The following is a 19329-nucleotide window of genomic DNA, read 5'->3' as shown; positions in this document are numbered from 1 at the left end:
CAACAAACATATGAAAAAATGCTCATCATCACTGGTCATCAGAGAAATGCAAATCAAAACTACACTGAGATACCATCTCACGCCGGTTAGAATGGTGATCATTAAAAAATCTGGAGACAACAGATGCTGGAGAGGATGTGGAGAAATAGGAACACTTTTGCACTGTTGGTGGGAGTGTAAATTGGTTCAACCATTGTGGAAGACAGTGTGGCGATTCCTCAAGGACCTAGAAATAGAAATTCCATTTGACCCAGCAATCCCATTACTGGGTATATATCCAAAGGATTACAAATCGTTCTACTATAAGGACACATGTACACGAATGTTCATTGCAGCACTGTTTACAATAGCAAAGACCTGGAACCAACCCAAATGCCCATCGACGATAGACTGGATAGGGAAAATGTGGCACATATACACCATGGAATATTATGCAGCCATAAAAAACGATGAGTTTGGGTCCTTTGTGGGGACATGGATGAACCTGGAAACCATCATTCTCAGCAAACTGACAGAGGAGCAGAAGATCAAACACCGCATGTTCTCACACATAGGCGGGTGTTGAACGATGAGAGCACATGGACACAGGGAGGGGAGCACTACACACTGGGGTCAGTTGGGGGGAAATAGGGGAGGGATGGTGGGGGGTGGGAAGCTGGGGAGGGATGGCAAGGGGAGAAATGCCAGATGTAGGTGATGGGGAGGAAGGCAGCAAATCACACTGCCACGTGTGTTCCTATGCAACAATTTTGCATGTTCTTCACATGTACCCCAAAACCTAAAATGCAATAAAATAAATAAATGGGAAAAAAAAAAATTCCAAAAAAAAAAAAAAAAAAAAAAAAAGCTAGTTGGTTTGCATATGTGATTACCAGTAAGTGGCCTTATTCTTTCTTATCACATTCATCTTCAATGTTGTTGTTGACTAAAGTGCCAGATGCTTTGATGGTGGGTGGATATCACTGCAGGAATTCATTTGGGACAATCAGAATGTCCCCACTGTCCATGTATAGAGTGGGACTCAGAACTTTAATTTTCAATTTAAAGTACTTTTTAATCTATGCATATTGGGACATGTTACAATAAAGAGTAAATTGGGAGAGGCAATATCAAAGATTGCCTCTGTGTCAAAGATTCACATTTTGCCTTTTTAAATATTAAATATTAAATTCACATTATGAACATGAGCCTCAGAGTTTTGTAGATAAGAGAATATTTATATCAACGTATCCACCAGAACTTCCGTGAAGGAAAAAAATCAACTGTATGCTTTAAGACTAATCAGCACACTGCCTCCAATGTGTGAGAAGGTAAAAGAAAGTAGCTGTGACCGCCTCAACAAAATCAGCTTAAATTCAAACCCAAGTTTGCCATGAATGGGCTCTGTGATAAAGGGTAAGTCACTTCATTTCTACAGGGCTCAATTTTCTCACTGAAAAAAAGGAGATAATTGTGCTGCTTCCCACCCTAGATTTTGATATAATTAAATTATACGATATCTATAAAGTACTTAGCACAACGTTGGTCATTTACTAAGAGTTCAAAAGGTGTCTGCTTTATCTGTAGATCCTCTCATCCTAAATATAATTTACCTCAGAAAGCAGCCATGATCCACCTTCCTACTCAGGTAAAAACTCACTGTGATACAACCATGTGAACCTACAATGGCATAGAAAAAAAGATTTACATAATATCTATCCTTTCAATGTCTATAAACTGAGTCCATGGGCGAGAGCTGAGCATTTTTTTTTAAACTCCTGAATGTAAGAAAGTAAGTAGATAATAGAATATTTGCCATCCCATAGTAAGTATATAATAGAATATTTGCTGTCCCATAGTAAGTAGGTAATATAATACCTGTATTTGCCATCACATAGTAAGTAGGTAATAGAATATTTGCCGTCACACAGTAAGTAGGTAATAGAACGTTTGCCATCATATAATAAGTAAGTAATTAACAGAGTATTTGCCGTCACATAGTAAGTATATAATAGAATATTTGCTGAATAAAGGAGCACGGCTGTTCTTGTCTTTGTTTTGTTTTGTTTGTTCATTTATTTGCATTTCCCGCTCTCAATCAAGTTTATCTTTGGGGACACCAAGCTGCCTACTACTAGGCTGGAACAAGGCCATTCGGTTTGAGAAGTCACAGAATTTGGGGAAATGTGTTATTTTAACACCTTAATATCAAACGTTGTTAAAATTTCTCCTGATGAAAGGTAGAAAATGTCATTCTCTGTAAGTTTTCACACTTACACAATTGTATTGGAAATAACTTGCATTCCCCTCCGCAATGTTTTCTGCCTGGAGGAAAAGCATCTGGGAATTTAACTGAAAACACCAAACATTACTTAAGAGAAAACAGTGGAAGAGAAGAAAATGAATGACTACAAAGAAAAGATGAGAAGTTTGGTTACAGGAAGACAGGGCACTAATGGGAGTTATTTTGACCTGTGTAAGCACACTGCTGGCTGAATTATAATAACCAAGGCCAAAAGACTCAAAAAATCCTTTAAATGTTTATTTCACTCTCTTTTTTTTTTTTTTTTTTTTGAGATGGTGTCTTGTTCTGGCACCCAGGCTGGAGTGCAGTGGTGCTATCTCGGCTCACTGCAACCTCCGCCTCCCAGGTTCAAGCAACTCTCCTGCCTCAGCCTCCTGAGTGGCTGGGACTACAGGCCTATGCAACTATGCCCAGCTAATTTTTATATTTTTAGTAGAGATGGGTTTTCACCATCTTGGCCAGGCTAGTCTTGAACTCCTGACCTCATGATTCACCTTCCTTGGCCTCCCGAAGTGCTAGTATTATAGGCGTGAGTCACCGTGCCCAGCCACTATTTGATTCTTATACTTAATACTGCATAGAGTCATCAGAAAAGCTAACTCTGGACTCTAAATTGTCCTTCATAAAAGAACTAAAGTACACATATGCGTAAACACATACATGTAAAATGTAGCAAGAAATTAGGGCACATTTATCTTGATAAATAAATATCTAAAAATATACTATCATCCCCTAAAAGTTTTATCTAGTCTCCCTCACTTGTTCATCTTGTATCAGATAAAGGTGAATGCCTGTGACTTGAATAGTTTTGTCTTCATTACGTATGGAGATTTAAGTCTTTTATATTGTTAGCAATTTTCTTGTTTAGTTTCACTAATATCTGAAGACACGAGTCTCATTACCAGCTCTATCATCCACAGAATGTAAGCAGAGGATGTCCACTGCTGAGGGCATCTCCTTCTGTGCTGTGCCTGGAGATCAGACTCATCCCTTGCCCACGTGGCTGCTGGGCATAAGAGAGGAACCAGGAGCCCTAAAAAAACCCTGGCATACTGCACTAAGACAAACACTTCTACAACAGGGTTGACCCTGTCCCCTAGTTCTGCTCTATGGGCTTCTAGTAACCAACTTACTGGATTATTCATTTATCCTACTCTCTAGTCTAGTCTTTGGAGGACCTGCTTAGGTTTTCTTGTAGATCTTCAGAAATCTATTGATTTATCAGCTTCACACACACGCACAATAATCAACATCAAGTTCCCCATATTTCCTTCTGACAAACTTAGTTATTTTCTCTTCTCTGAAAATCTAAATATTAACCCATTTCCACATTTCTGGCCTATTCTACATTTTCCATTGCTTCTAAAAAAAATGTACCCTAGCGGTTCTATAAGTGTATGTTTTAAATATTACCTTGAAAATTACACTATCAATTAATTTGATGAATTAATTATCCATCAGAACTATCCAGCTTTTATTTTTCAAGGATTGCAATGATATTTTTATATAAATGGCTAAAGTTAAAAGGATTGTTGTTTTTGAGTTTATTTCTCAGAGAAGAATATGACTTGTGCTATGTCTTTAGGTTTGGTGCAACAGCAAAAGCTGTCATAAAATAGCATAAGAAAAGAACTGCCAGGAACACATTATAGTCAAATCAAGCCATGTTTGTGGTTTATCAACTTGCTGCAGCAAAGGAGAGTGGGCTTAAAACCAACCCTGGAATGTTCCCAACATAGGGAGTTTGCAGGCTGAGGGGATAGATGTCACTGAAGCCTAAAAGGGACTAGGGGAAATAGGGACCAGCTCAGGATGTGGCCACCATTTAAAAATTAGGTACATTGGCTGTACGTGGTGACTCAAGCCTGTAATCCCAGCACTTTGGGAAGCCGAGGCGAGCAGATCATGAGGTGAGGAGATCGAGACCAGCCTGGCTAATACAGTGAAACCACGTATCTACTAAAAAATACAAAAAAAAAAAAAAGAAATTAGCAGGGCATGGTGGCCTGCACCTATAATCTCAGCTACTCAAGAGGCTGAGGCAGAAGAATCGCTTGAACCAGGGAGGCAGAGGTTGCAGTGAGCCAAGATCATGCCATTGCACTCCAGTCAGGGCAATAGAGCAAGACTCCAACTCAAAAAAAAAAAAAAAAAAAAAAAATGGGTACATCAGCAATTTTGTTCAGAAGACAGAAAGAATAAAGTGGAGCTTGAGAAATCATTGATAAGGCAATGTTAATCCTTCTAAATAATAGGGAATTGTAAGTAATTCCACAGTGAGGAAAACACGGTTTATATGATTTGGGCCATGGGCTGTAAGGACTTTTCTTTTTAGACTATGTTAAGAACAATATAATCTGACTATCACCCAGGCTAGAAGGGTTCTCAGGATCTTATTACCTCTGGAAAATGCAAAGTTAAGATTTATGTGGAATGTTATGTCCAAAAACCTTTATCTGAAGCTTACCTGGATTGAAACCAGATGACGCTTTTTTGTGTAAAAGTGACCCATATGGCTCAGATCCTTCAGACAAGGATGATATGTTGCATTCTCCCAAATCTGATTTCAAGCACCAAAGTTTTTCATCACCTATGATTTTAAAACAAGTTTTCTCAGCACGGTGTACTTGATATTAATTAACAAAAGAAATTTTTACAAGTTTCTTTATTTTAGATTTATTTTATAAGAAATAAACTACTTTTAAACTATTTTTTTAATCATAATTGTGAGGAAGGAGTTAGGCAAGTAAAAATTCTATCATTTTTAGAACAGGCTTTGCTTCATTAAATATCAGAATCTTACCATACAAAGACAGTTTTACTTTCTTCTCTCAAAATTCTCATTTAATAAATTACCTATTATTTTTACTTAACAAAGAAAATTTATTTTTGAAATGTTTTTATGTAAAGTTTTGATCTCTGTGAATTTCTCTTTAATCTCAGTAACATGGGAAGTTTTACAATTATTGCTCTAATCTTAGAAGTTTTATAAAATATCCATCTTCTTGGTTACAATGGAAAGGACCAGGAGCTTTCTAGTGCTTTTGTTTCTAACATCATATTTCAAAATATTCCCTAAACAAATGCAAGAAAAAAGAAAAAACTTTCTGCATTTTAACAAGCTGACAAGTACTCTATATTTTGAATTCAAAGAAGAGATATTGAGCATCAACTAATAAGCCTGTCAATGTACAGGCCTCATGGATATCAAGATGAACAAGATCCACTAGCCTTGTCATTCCTTCATGGTTTTAGCTAAGATTCTTAAAATAAAATATGATTCTAAAATTTGCAAAAGTCAATATTTTATAATTGAGTAATAATTTTTATAAAGCAAATTACTTAGGGTACCCAGAGATTATATAATCATCTATTAATGAAAAAGCATAATCCCAGCCCTTTGCCAGTGCAGAAGCATACCCTACCACTACAGTAGATATTTGCATTATTTGACAAGATGCTGAGAGCAATTCAATCAATAAGACTTTAAAATACATCTTGTCTCAGAAATCACAGGACCATTAATCTTTATAGTGTCACTGAATCCTCCTCATCATTCACTAATTGATGCCCAAAAGAATAGGACATTCCCCTTTACAAGGAAAAAATAAGTATGAATTATTGCTTTCCAAAAAATAGAAAGCCAGTTATGTATTATACAAGGAATTATCTTTTATTCCAGATGTACCTAAGGAAAAAAAAAAGGAATTTAGTGTTTTTAAGTGTTCTTTTCCAATGTATCATTAATGATAGTGATTATACAATATAAATTTTTTTAAAATATGTTTAAATATGCTGCTTAATATGCTGCTAAGATGTATGGCAGAGAAGGAGGAAACTAATATTTATTTTCAAATCTATTAGTTTGAGAAAAGAGAACATTATTTTTCTTATTTTTAAAAATTTATTTCACTCATAATATGTTCACCCTTGAAATGTTAGCTTTCTGCAGTCAGACTCTCATATCAAAACCTAGCTTCTTAGGGAAGGATGCTCAACACGTGCAATAGAAGTGTAACCATTACTCATTTATGGACATTTTGCTTCCTGTCCTACTGGTTTATCCCTGATGCTCTGAACTTCACTTTCCACACCTGATCTTTTTACGTCCACTAATGCAACTATTCAGTCAGCTATGAGCTAAATTTTACTTCTTAAATGTTCATGTTCTGTCCTTGTCTCTGTTTTAAGGTCTCCTAAATCAGGTTGCTTATTCATACACGTTTCCTATCGGTGGTTAATGGTAGGTAGTTGCACCTCTCTGTTTCCAGTTTACTGGGGATTCAACTATATCCACAATCCAGTCACTTCTCAACACCTTCATTGCTACCATCTTGGTTCAAGCCACCCTTAACTCTTATTGGGTTCTGGCAACAATTTCCAGTAACATCTTCTTGCTCCCACTGCTCACCACAGCAGTTAGAATGATATTTATAAATTTTAAGTTGCATTGTATCACTCACCTACTCAAAATCCCATCATCCTTCAATTTACTTAGAGAAAATATCCAAAATTTTTCATTAGTCAATTAGGCTCTTTCTGATCTGACTCTTCTTCCCGTTCCGATTCCCTCTGCAACTGGTCTTTGACTTTTTCACTAGACCCTCCTTCTCCACTGACTTCGTTCCTGTTCCTTATCCATTCCAGACATAGTCTTCCTTAGGGTCACAGCTCCGGTTCTTCCTTCTGCCCAAACACTCTTCCTCCTGAAATCCACTTGCTCAACCCAGTCAGTATTTCCTCAGATATAATTTCTCAAGTAGGCTTACGCTGACCATCCCATTAATATTTAAATTATGCCTCTCTTAAGCACCATGAAATTGGATTTTGGTGTTGTGTTCACTCTGGCAATTGTGGACGTTTACATGGAGATTTTATAGCATTTGCATTTTGTGGAATCACTGATATATTTGTGGTAACATACACTATATTGATAGTTGTTTTCAATTTTATACAACTATTTTATATTCCTTCTATTTTCTTTCTAAGCTTATGTTGGATTTATCATGTATTTATTGCTAATCCACTTAGAACTCCAAAATTATTTGTTATTCATTTGTTTACTATTACTTTTTACAAGATATAATAACATACATTCTTGATTTATTATAGTAGACAGCAAATTATTATTATTTCTTTTTTGAGACAGGGTCTCACATTGTTTCCCATGCTGGAGAGCAGTAGCACAGTGACAGCTCACTGCAGTGTTGAAATCCCAGGCTTAAGTGATCCTCCCACCTCAGCACCCCACGAAGTAGCTGGAACTACAGGCAGGCACCACCATGCCTAGCTAATTGTTTGTAGAGGGAGGGTCTCACTCAGTTGCTCAGGATCATCTCATGCTCCTGGCCTCAAGCAACCCTATGGCCTTGGTTTCCCAACATGCTGGGATTATAGGCATGAACCATCATACCCAACAAACAGCAAGTTTTTATCTTTAACACTGCCTATATTTCTTCAGCTCTAGAAGATTTTTAACTTTATTAGTCCCCCTCCCATCTTTTGTGATACATTGCAATGCATTTAAATCTCGCAAATATTATTATTGTGGTTTTGAACAATCACTGCTCGTTGATATTTACATATATATATATATATATATATATATATATATATAATTTCTATTGTCCTTCATTGTTTCTGCATTTTCTAATTTTTTGTTACCTGAAGTCATTATCTTATACCATTTAATTTTTATGTCAATTCAGGTCAGTTGGTGACATATCATTTAATTTTTTTTTCTGAAAATGCCTCCATTTCATCTTCTATTTTTGAAGGAAGTTCTCATTAAGAATAAGATTCAGCTTTGGCAACTCTATGCTTTCTAGCACTTTAAAGATATCATTCGATTGTCACCTAGTTTTTATTATGTTTATTGAAAGGTCCATTGCCAGTCTTTCTTCTTTACTGTCACTCCTTTGAAGATATGATGTCTCCTCTACCTCTCCCAGCGCCAGTCTTTGCTTCTTTTAAGAGTTTTTTGTCCTGAATTCCCAGTAATTTTATTACGATGTGTCCATGTATTATTGTCTTTCTGCTTACATTGATTGGGGTTCACATAGCTTCTTCAATCTGTGAGCTGTTGTATTTTATCAGTTTTAGAAAATTATCAGCTGTTATTATTTCCATTTTGCTTCTTTCATATTCTCTCTTCCCTTTCTGACTCCAGTTGCACACATGTTGAACATTTTGAGGGCACCTCACAAATCTCCATTGCATTTTCTCTGTTTTCAAAGTTGTTTCCTCTGAAATTCTGTTTGGAGCTTTTCAATTAGTCTGTTTTCTAATTCACTGATCTCCTTATCTGCTGCATCTATACAGCTTTCAAGTGGTTATTTCATTCATTATATTTTTCATCTTCAGACTTCCAATTTGTTACTTTTTATAGTTTCCGATTTTCTTGTGAAAACTTTGTCACCTATTTTCTATATCTCTCTGTTTTTCCTCTATTTTTGAATATACGTAGCATATACACTTTTATTGTTTTAAGTTTTAATGTTTATGGGTACGTGGTAGGTATATATATTTATTAGGTATATGGAATATTTTGACACAGGTATACAACGTGTAATCTCTATATCAGGGTAAGTGGGATATCTATCACCTCAAGCATTTATGCTTTGTCTTACAAACAATTGAATTTACCATATAAATTTTAAAGTATTTGTCAATTTTAGTATCTGGTTAATCTTTAGGATCTCTCTGTTGTTTATTTTTAGTCATAGATTTTAGTTCAATAGTTCAATCTTTTGATATATCTAAAATATTTTTATTGAATGCTAGGCATTATGTGTAAAAAATGTGTATGTGTGTGTGTGTATATATATATATATATGCACATATATATTTGCATATATATATACACGTTTCACATACTATTATATTACTATTACTCTCAAAGTTTCCCTAAAGTTAAAAATTATTTTTCTTCCTTTAAGATCATTTTGCTATAATGTAGTAGAAAGTTTAATGGTTTAACATAGTTTCACAACTATAATGAAACTTTGTATTTAAGAGGCAATTAAAGCCAAACCCATTGTGGTTAAGAAAAGAAGGTATTGCAGACGCGTGCCAGGAAAAATAGTTGTCTCAATTAGCAGATAGCTCAAAAACATATACTTCATACAATATGATGGTAAATCTTTGAACTTGATAAAGAACTACATTATTGTGGTTATTATCCAATATTATTCAGCAATGATATAGACAGCATCAATGAGAAAACATAGAGCAAATTGGGATACTTTCTTTTTTCTATGCTGAGGGGGAGTTTTGTGAGAGGCAGTTCAAAGTGATGGAAAAAGAACATGCTTGAGAAGTAGATAGATCTAACTGTTACAGCTTTGACACATAGCTCTAAATTTCTGCTTTTTTATCTTCATCCACAAAACAGGGATCATATCTTCCCCATAGCACCATTGTAAGGATCAAATAGTATTGTATCTGGTACAGAGCGGGTAATAAATTTGTGGCTATATTTAGGAGCACTGTGTTTTGTCTTGTTTTATTTTTTAACTAACTGGTTTGCACAGAGAATCCTAAAGATGCACTATTCGACAGCTCCAGACAGGAATGTGAGAAACCTCTCTATACAGTACCGAATCCTTCTTTTATATCTATGTTCCTGTGTAACACACAAAAAGATAAAATATAGAGCAATCACTTTTATGGCTGAATTTCTAAGGATACCTTTAAAATATCTGCCAGAATACCCAATCTTTTCAAATATCTTCCCTGTAAAATAACTAGCACTATCTTGTATCATTCCTATGGAAGGAAAAATTGAAAGAGGAAATATCAGAAGATAAAAAACCTCAGAGTAAATTACTATTGTTTGAGAATCAATGAAGTCTTACCCTAGGTGCACATAGTCTACTGCCAGTTCTAGAACAGGAAACCATTTCTTAACTCATATCTTTTGCATTTCTTACAAGGACTTCAAACCTTTCCACTTTCCTGCTTTGCTTTCAGAACTATTCTAAAATCCAAGATTCTCTCATTCCAGGGTTACTACAGAATAGTTTAAATTCCTCCTTTAAACCATTTTTCCTAGCATCTCATGTGGTCTTTTATCCTACACACGTTTATTGCTAGTAACTATCATGTAATGCAAATAGTACCAAAATATCAGACAATGCTAAGAAAACTTAAAATTCATTATTAATAGCCATATACCCCTGATCTTTCTGAAATATAAACAAAGTTTAATCTCATAATAGTTGGCCTTCTTCAACTGGGAAATAGTCCTGAGAAACATCAATCTGATGTGCTATGAGGTTAAGCAGTTCAAGTAACATTCAGTTACAACAGAAGAAATTTGTTTCTAAAATAGGAAAACCAAATCACATCATTCCTTTTCATTAACAACCTAGGAAATTTAGTGCACTTTATTTAAATAATGTATCCTTGCCATTTTCCAAGACGAAGCCCTCATTTTGGCAAAAAGAGAAATTTTCTTGGATTCTGGAGGCTACTCAGTGTTTTACCCTTATAGTTACTCAGGTATCCATTGCTGGGTGAGTAATTCCACTCAGCCTTTCATCCACCTTTAATTTTCACTGGTGGTAATTGGATGCAAATTGGCTAGTGTTAATCATGAGATGTCTCTAATTAAAAACAGAAACTGTAAATGATGTTATGAATATTGGAAGAAATGAATAAAGTGGATCAGGATTCTGGAGGCTATTCAGACACACACAAAAGTGGGATTGTTATTAGTATCTCTGACAATTATCAAGACCACGAAATTATTTGATTAAAAATTCCTTCACCAATAACATGGAAATTACTTGATTTGTATGCTTGACAAACAGAAAAAATTAATCAAGTCCGAATTGGCCTGTCTTCTTCATGATCCCTTGTAGAAGAGAAACAACTATTATTCCGTAATGACCTGGGTACTCTCCTGCTGCTATTGTTACAGGTCAATCACAAATCTGCAGCGAGCTGCTCTAACTGCTCCCTAACATTAATGAATATACAAATATCGTCATTTCATTGCATTCAGTAAGTACCTGTCTGGCCTAGAATTTGAAGCATTAAGTTAATATACAAATGTGATGAAGTACCAATTTTCTAAGATGGAAGTGAAAACAAATCAAAGCAGGCTCCCTGCTGCTCAGGCATTTTTAAGAGTTGTTTATGAGGAAGTAGATGACTATATTGTCTTGTATTACATATCCTTGTTAATAGAATGATTCAACTGTTAGTACTAGACACATTCCAAGGGTCAATGCTTCATTAGAATAAAACTCAGCTCTGATGTCATCTCACAGATAGTCTGCAAATTAAGACATTAGTTCCCATTTCACTTTCACTTTATTAGCATTCCTATCGTCAGTAAAAGATTCTGTTGGCCGGCAGCGGTGGCTCACGCCTATAATCCCAGCACTTTGGGAGGCCGAGGTGGGTGGATCACGAGGTCAAGAGATCGAGGCCATCCTGGTCAACATGGTGAAACCCCATCTCTACTAAAAATACAAAAATTAGCTGGATGTGGTGGCACGTGCCTGTGGTCCCAGCTACTAGGGAGGCTGAGGCAGGAGAATTGCTTGAATCCAGGAGGCGGAGATTGCAGTGAGCCGAGATCTCGCCATTGCACTCCAGCCTGGGTAACAAGAGGAAAAAAAAAAAAAAAAAAAAAACAGATTCTGTTGTACCTGATATGCCTATTAATAACGTATTTTCTTGGAAGACACTAGTGATTTTGGCTGCTAACATAATTTCTAGTCTGTTTTAACATAGATTCTTACACAGCCATGTCATATCTACATTCTTTCAACTGCCTTGAGTAATATTTTTTGTCAAATGTGCAGACGATTCACCAAGACAATAAGGGAAGCTGTTTTGTATAGGATAGAAAAAATATTTTAATAATAAAAGCTAGATTTTAAGACATTAGTATTAGTTACATAAAATATTATAGGAAAAATACCACATGCGCTGACATTTGTTGACAGTAGTTTGATTGTCCTCACAGATTATCCAAACTTTCCCAAATACAACTTTTTAGCACCCAAAATTATTTTCCTAGAATGATTTTAACTCAGAAGTGGCAAAAACAAAAACATTCTTAGATGATTAACCAAATATTGAGTTGAGAAATATGCTTACCATATTAATTAATATCTAACAGGTAATTTCATTAAATTTTAGCACATTAAAATAATTCATAAAACTGCAAAAACACTCGGACAATTTATGGAGACGTTAAAATAGTCATATCTTTTTAAGTTAGCTTTGTTTAAAAGTCAGCCTCATTTTCTCGCTCAAGTGCTTTCACTCATTTGAAGCTGCAAAATAAGTAGCATGGACTAACAATAAGCAAAGTAGGGAAATCTCAAAATCATGGGGGCTTGTGTGATACTTGCTTGTACTTTCTTAAGTATGTTGCCTTCCTATGGAAGCCCATTGTTTCAGTTTCTGATAACCACAGAACTGACCAATAATCAACAGACCAGTCTTCAGGCTAACATCATTTTCCCAAGAATTTGGCCATGTTTTCACATATGAAGTGCCCAAAATAAATAGACCAGAAACGCACCACATTTTTTTTAGGAAATTGTATAGACAAAATAATTCCGAGTGTGATTTTCACCAGGAAGTTAGATAGAAGAGAATAGGGCACAAAGAGATACAACAGGGGAAGATAGACACAGCAGACAAGGGGAAAGCAACCAAGAAGAGCCTAGTTTGGCTTTGAACGTCGCATTCTCATTTAACTATTACCCAAGACAAATCTAGAACCAAAGTGCACAGTAAGAAACAAATATTGCTCCTACGTAGCAGCTAAATCACAAGGAAGAAGGAAGATGCTGCTGCAGGAGGCTCTCTGGAAAGGCTGTCACTCAGCTGTTGCTCATTATGGGACAGTTTATATATAAACCAGCCACTATCTTAAAACCTTTAAAAATATTAATCCTTACACAAAATATTCCATATAGAAACACTAAATGCAGACAGTGTACAAGGAAAAATTAAGTACTTATGTCAAATAAGTTTCAAATAGTGGGAGACTATAATCTTAATTAAAAGTGATTACCTGTTAACCAATGAATAAATGTATCATCAATCAATCACATTAATAATATAGCTATTTATTTGGATAGTAACAAAAGCACTGCTTTCCTTTCTTTTAAATACTATTTTTAAAAAGTCTTTGTAAAGAAGCCCAAATCAATGGCAGTAATCACAGAGTGACCTAAAAAGTTAAAATTTTTTATTATTATTATTTTTTATTGTACTTTAGGTCCTGGGGTACATGTGCAGATCACGCAGGATTATGCATAGGTACACACTTGGCAAGGTGGTTTGCTGCCTTCCTATCCTCAATCACTTGTGTCTGGTATTTCTCCTCATGTTATCCCTCCCCACCCTCCCCATCCTCCACTGTCCCTTCCCTAGTCCCCCACAACTGACCCCAGTGTGTGATGTTCCCCTCCCTGTGTCCATATGTTCTAATTGTTCAATGCCCGCCTATGAGTGAGAACATGCAGTGTTTGATTTTCTGTTATTCTGTCACTTTGCTGAGAATGATGGTTTCCAGATTCATCCATGTCCCTATGAAGGACACGAACTCATCATTTTTTATGGCCACATAGTATTCCACGGTGTATATGTACCACATTTTCTTTATCCAATCTATTGTTGATGGACATTTGGGTTGATTCCAGGGCTTTGCTATTGTAAACAGTGCTGCAATGAACATACGTGTACATGGGTCTCTATAATAGAACAATTTATAATTCTTTGGGTATATACCCAGTAATGGGATTGCTGGGTCAAATGGTATTTCTGTTTCTAGGTCCTTGAGGAATTGCCACACTGTCATCCACAATGGTTGAACTAATTTGCACTCCCACCAACAGTATAAAAGTATTCCTATTTCTCCACATCTTTTTCAGCATCTGTTGTCTCCAGATTTCTTAATGATTGCCATTCTAACTGGTGTGAGATGGCATCTCAATGTGGTTTTGATTTGCATTTCTCTAATGACCAGTGACGATGAGCATTTTTTCATATGTTTCTTGGCCTCATCGATGTCTTCTTTTGTAAAGTGTCTGTTCAAAAGTGGGTGGAGATCCACTTTTGAATGGGCTTGTTTGTTTTTTTCTTGTAAATCTGTTTTAATCCTTTGCAGATTCTGGATATTAGCCCTTTGTCAGATGAGTAAACTGCAAAAAATTTTTCCCATTTTGTTGGTTGCCGGTTCACTCTAATGACTGTTTCCTTTGCTGTACAGAAGCTCTGGAGTTTAATTTGATCCCATTTGTCTATTTTGGCTTTTGTTGCCATTGCTTTTGGTGTTTTAGTGAAGTCCTTGCCTATGCCTATGTCCTGAATGATTTTGCCTAGGTTTTCTTCTAGGGTTTTTATGGTGTTAGGTCTTATATTTAGATCTTTAATCCATCTTGAGTTAATTTTAGTGTAGGGTGTCAGGGAGGGGTCCCGTTTCTGCTTTCTGCACACTGCTAGCCAGTTTTCCCAGCACCATTTATTAAACAGGGAATCCTTCCCCCATTGCTTGTTTTTGGCATGTTTGTCAAAGATCAGATGGTTGTAGATGTGTGGTATTGCTTCTGAGACCTCTGTTCTGTTCCATTGGTCTATGTCTCTGTTTTGGTACCAGTACAATGCTGTTTTGATTACTGTGGCCTTGATTAAATCAGAAATATACTTATGATTAATTATCCTCCTAGAGCATGAAATCGTATTCAATCTACCAAATACTTTCTATTATATCCCAAAAGCCATGAAATTTGAGACTTTGGTTCCAGAAAATAACCATTAAATTTTTAATCCATCATGTTTTCATTTTACTTTAGAAATCAAGTTTTTAAAAGGCTTTAATTGTTCTTTTGAACTGCATTTCATTATACCAATCCAATTTTGAACCAATTAAATTTCTTTTTCAAAATTCCTAATTTATTAAATTGAAAAAAGTGCTTGAGCTATAGGAACACTTTCCCAGCTTTTAGAAAACACTGACTTCATATGTGACATCTAGGTTATGTCTATCTCTTTTCTGCCATCAGTACAAGCAGGGAAGCTCCACCTGCTACACTTTAATGACACTCAGAAATAAGTCATGAGGCCCTATGGAGAAGTATTTCCTTATCTGTTTTATTCATTTCTTCCAATATTCATAACATCATTTACAGTTTCTGTTTTTAATTAGAGACATCTCATGATTAACACTAATCAATTTGCATCCAATTACCACCAGTGAAAATTACAGGTGGATGAAAGGCTGAGTAGAATTGTTCACCCAGCAATGGATAGTTGAGTTAACTCTAAGGATGAAACACTGAGTAGTTTCAATGCCAGGCAATGGAAATACATCTTGGAGAGCCTCAGGGCAAGGTGTTATATCAAGCCAGATTCCAAGTAAGAATATTTAAATTCAAAACAAGCAGGCAATATTTTTTATTTGAGAGCTAAGATCTCAGATTTCTTTGTTCTTTCTCTTTCTCTTTTAGAAATACTGCAATAAGCTTAATCAGTATACAATACACCAAAAAAATTTAAAGTATACAATTTGATGTTTTGTCATATGTGAATACCCATAAAACTGTCACCATTATCAATATAATGAACATATTAATCACCCCAAACGTTTGCTCTCTCTGCTTTGTGATTCTCCCTCCTGTTCCTCCACCCTTATCTCCAGAAAACTACTGAATCTCTTCCACCGCTTTAGAAAATAAACAACTGGATATTGACCACAGGCAAAAGAACAGATATTTAGGTAGTTATTGATATTTATCTATTACAATTGGAGCTCTTATGAACATTTGCACAAACAGCTTTGTATGAATGTATGCCTCAACTTCTCTTGGGTACTAGTTGAATGGTTGGATCATATGAGAGGTTCATATTATACTACTTCGAAGTGTACAATTCAGCGGACTTTATTATATTCAGAATGTTGTATAATTATCACGACTACCAAATTCCAGAATATTTTTTATCCCCAAATAAACCCTGTGCTTATTATTAGTGACACCCTTCCCGCTCCTCCCAGCTCATGGCAATCCCTAACCTACATTCTATCTGGATATTTTTGGCCGGATATTTCACATAAATGGAATTTTATTTAGCATAGTGTTGTCAAGGTTCCTGACTATGATAGCATGTTACAGTACTTTAGCATTTTTATGACTGGATAATACCTCGTTGTATAGATATACCACATTTGTTTACTCATCCATCACTTGATAGACATTTGGGTTGTTTCCATTTTTTGACCATTATGAATAATTCAGCTATGAACATTCATGTACAAATGCTTATGTGGACTTATGTTTTTCGTTCCCTTGGGGATATAATTATTAGGTCATGTGGCAATCCGATATTTAATCATTAGAGGAGCTTTCAGACTGTTTTTGAAAGTAGCTGCACCAATTTATATTCTCACAAGCAATGCATGAGGCCTCTGATTTCTCAATATTTTTACCAATAACTATTATTTTCTGTATTTTATTTAATAGCAATCCTAACAGGTATGAAGTATATCTCCTTGTGGTTTTAATTTGCATTTCCCTAATGTAGTTATTTGTATATCTTTGAAAAATATCTATCTAAATCCTCACCCATCTTTAAATTGGGTTATTCATCTGTATTCTGTGGAGTTGTAAGAGTTCTTTACATACTCTGAATATAAGTCATTTATATTAAACATAAGTCTTACAAATATTCTACTCTTCTGTAGTTTGTCTTTCAACTCTTGATAGTTTCCTTTGAAGCACAAAAGTCTTAATTTTGAATTAGTCCAATTTATCTATTTCTTCTTTCATTTTTTTGTGTTTTTGATATAACTAAGAAATCACTGTGTAAGCCAAGGTAGTGAAGATTTATTCCTGTATTTATTTCTAAGAATTTTATGGTTTTAGCTCTTACACTTGGGTCTTTGTTGATTTTGAATTTGTGTGTGTGTGTGTGTGTGTGTGTGTGTCTGGTATGAGATAAGGGTCTGACTTCCTTCTTTTTCATGTAAATATTAATTAGTTCCAGTGCTGTTTGTTGAAGAGACTCTTCTCATGTAATAGAATGGTCTTGGCACCCTTGTTGAAAATCAATTGGCTGTAAATGTAAGGGATTATTTCTTGACTCTCAAGTCTATTACATTGATATAAATGCCTGTCCTATGCCAGTACCATGCTGTTTTGATTACGTTAGTTTTTCTTTGAAGTCAGGAAGTGTGGAGTTTCCAACATTGTTCCTTTTTTTGGCTATTTTTGATTCCTTGCACTTCTATACAGAATTATAAAATCCGTTTGTCAATATCCACAAAAATATGTAAAAACCAGGTGTGATTTGGGAGGGATTGTGCTCAATCTGTAGGTCATTTTGAGTAGTACTGCCACATTAATGTACTTAAGTCTTTCATTCCAAGAACATGCAATGTCTTTCCATTTGTTTGGGTCTTTAATTTTTTTTTGGCAGTGTTTCTGTTTCACAGTTTTCAGTGCACAAGTCTTATGCTTTCTTTTTAAAATTTATTCCAAAGCATTTTATTCTTTTTTTTTTCTGGAGTCTCACTCTGTTGCCCAAGCTGGAGTGCAATGGCATGATCTTGGCTCACTATACCTTCCACTTCCTGGGTTCAAGTGATTCTCCTGCCTCAGTCTCTCAAGTAGCTGAGATTATAGGTGCTCACCACCACACTCTGCTAATTTTTTGCATTTTTAGTACAGACAGGATTTCACCATGTTAGCCAGGATGGTCTCGACCTCCTGACCTTGTCATCTGTCTGCCTCAGCCTCCCAAAGTGCTAGAATTATACGCATGAACATCTGTGCCCAACCCATTTTATTCTTTTTTAATGCTATTACACATGGTATATTTTAATTCAAATTTCAGTTTTTTCCTAATGTATTGAAATAAGAATTTGTGGATTAATATTCGACCGACTTTCATGTCTTGATCTTGTATCCTGCAAACTTGCTGAATTATTAGCTCTATAGCAATTTTACATATTCCTTAAAATATTCTATACACAAGATCATGTTATGAAATATTCCTGATACTGTGGAGAAAGGTTTCACTATTAGGTATGATGTTAACTATGGGTTCTTCTTAGATGCCCTTCATTAAGTTGAGGAAGGCCCTTCTATTTCTAGCTTGTTTAGTGTTGATTTTGTTTTGTTTTGATTTGGTTTGGTTTTTGTTTTGTTTTACATTTTATAAGAGACTAATGATTTTTTCAAATGTTTTTTCTAAACCTACTGAGTTTTGGGTTTTGGTTGTTGGTTTTATTAATGTGACATATCACCCAGATTGAATTTCATATGCTGAAAGGACTTTGAAATTCAGGAATAAATACCACTTGGTTTAGGTGTACAATTGTTTTTGTATACTACTGAATTCAATATGCTAACCTTTTCTTAAGGATATATACACTTGAATTTATAAAGGTTATTAGTCAGTAGTTTTTGCAACATTGTTTTCGGGACTCTGCTGTTGGGTACATATAATTTCCTAACTTTTGTATTTTCTTAATGAATTTACCTTTTTAACATTATCAAATGTCCTCCTTTGTCTCCAGTATCTATTTTTGTCTTAAAGTCATTTCTGTCTGATATGAGTATCATCACTCTAGTTCATTTTGTAGTATTTGTATGGTATATCTTTTTATCATTTTTTTCCCTTAAACCTATTTGTGTGTTTGAATCTAATGATTGTATATTAGCTTTCTATGGTTGCCACACAAAGCATTACACACAAATAAACTAAAACAATAGAAATATATTATCTCACAGTTCTAGAGGCTAGAAGTCCAAAATCAAGATGTTGGCAGGGCCACGTTCTCTCAGAAGGCTTTAGGAGAGAATTCTTTCTTACCTCTTTCCTGGTGTCTAGTGGTTCTCAGCAAATCCTTGGCATTTTTTGGCTTGTAAATGCATCATTCTAATCTCTGTTTCTGTTATCACATAGTTTTCTTCCTTTATATCTTCACATTGCCTTCTTTCTGTATATGTCTGTGTCCAAATTTATTTTCTTCTTCTTTTTTTTTTTTTTTTTTTTTTTTTTTTTTTTTTTTTTTG

This window comes from Sapajus apella, unplaced genomic scaffold, assembly GCF_009761245.1.
Source record: "Sapajus apella isolate SASKATOON/1434 unplaced genomic scaffold, GSC_monkey_1.0 scaffold39, whole genome shotgun sequence".
NCBI lineage: Eukaryota > Metazoa > Chordata > Mammalia > Primates > Cebidae > Sapajus > Sapajus apella.
Note: the sequence above shows the minus strand (reverse complement) of the source record.